We start from the raw sequence: 1,903 nt of genomic DNA on the forward strand, positions 1-1,903 counted from the left end.
ATTCTTGGTGATCACGTTGCCCAATTAAAAAAGTTTATCACCGTAGAACTGCGACAATCAAATCCACGGACTTTACGCATTTAACTAATGAGACACAAAGAGTGAGACTCGCCTGCCTTTGAACTTGCTGTTCGGTAAAAAAATAAATTACCATGCGAACATATAGATTGGTCGCTGTTCAAACATTGTGTACATTAGTAGTACAATGCTCTCTCTCTCTCTCTCTCTCTCTCTCTCTCTCTCTCTCTCTCTCTCTCTCTCTCTCTCTCTCTCTCTCTCTCTCTCATCTCAAATAATGTTGAGTGTGGCCAACGACAGGGTGAGTGAAACTCCCAAGGATAATGTCCTTTGTAATGCCTTTGAACATAATAATCCTAATTGCCGTAAGTGTGAATAAGTACCTGACTATTGGCAGTGATGGATACTGTAAAAGTATAAAAACAAAAAAAAAAAACAAACAAACAAACCAACTTAACAGGTGACTTGTATTTCATGAAATGAAAATGTGGTTCTATACGGTCAGTAGTAGTAGTAGTAGTAGTAGTAGTTGTTGTTGTTGTTGTAGGTAATAGTAATACAAATGATACCACGTTGGTCGTAGTAGTATAAGAAGTAATAGTAGTAGTAGTTTGTAACGACCAGTGGTTCTATGCGGTCAGTAGTTGTAGTAGTAGTAGTATTAGTAGTAGCAGAGAGCGATGGAGCCACAGACTATGGAGTCCTAGTCTGTGATGGGGGCTGCCTGAATCCTGGGATCGTGAAAAACTAACGTAAGAGATAATGGAGAGGCTTCGGATGAGAATAATACAGTATTGTTATTGTTCCCATTCGAAGCCTCTCCCTTATCAATCACTCTTTCGTTAGTAGTTGTAGTGGTAGTAGTAGTAGTGGTGGTGGTGGCGGTAATAATAATAATAATAATAATAATAATAATAATAATAGTAATAATAATAATAATTAGTAGTAGAAGTAGTAGTGGTGGTGGCGGTGGTAGTAGTAGTAGTATTTATCGGCCACGTCCTCATTTTACTCCTCAGTACGGTGAAAGTGAATAAAAAGAGCCTTTTCCAAGGACTCAACTATGCTCCACTTAGAACGGGTCTTGAATGCGAGCATCATACCACAAAACCACTTTGCCAGTTTAGTGACTTTGTTACACATTCTCTTACAAAATAAAATCTTTTCCTCAGGTTCATACGTTTCCTACCACGATATAAATTATCGTCATTTAAGAAAACAAAAAATTTGAATTATTTTTTTTTTTAATTTTGGGATGATCATGAAGAGCTTTATCCACCTTACGGACTTCCTAGCATCAAAATAAAAATTAACGGTAAGCGGTGTCTAAGACAAAAATTGGAAAAAACACACCTAGCCCTATAGAGCAGTAAAGTTAGGTGCCCCAAACGTAAACAAAGGTCGAGAAGCACGTGGCAAACCACATGTTCCTGTCTTGACAGCTCACGTTCCAATGTAAATAATAGAAAAAAATAACCTTTAAAATTTGGCTGTTAGGTGGCAAAAGAAACACATATTCATAAATACTCGATCATGCATCAAATAATGTCTAGATATGGATATTTTATGGAACAAAAGGTAAAATTTTCTAAAATTTATCAAAAGTTACAGTCTATCTATTTTTAGACCAGAGCAAATTATTGCGCTGGTGTGAACAAAACGAGAATTATTCGAGCCTGATTTTCATAATAATTTAGCCTTATGTTATTATTTCTGCAACTGTTAGATTTTATGTAAACATATTTTCAATACTGAAAGTGTATTGCCTACAACTCAAACTACAAAATTGGGAGACCTATATTGTGCGTAAATTATTCCGGTCCCTAACGGAAATCACTAGCAACTTGTTATTGTTTACGTTTGGGGCACCTAACTTTACTGCTCT

The sequence above is a fragment of the Berghia stephanieae genome, chromosome 7 (genome assembly GCF_034508935.2).
Source record: "Berghia stephanieae isolate SIO BIC M18660-M18661 chromosome 7, UCSD_Bste_1.3, whole genome shotgun sequence".
NCBI lineage: Eukaryota > Metazoa > Mollusca > Gastropoda > Nudibranchia > Aeolidiidae > Berghia > Berghia stephanieae.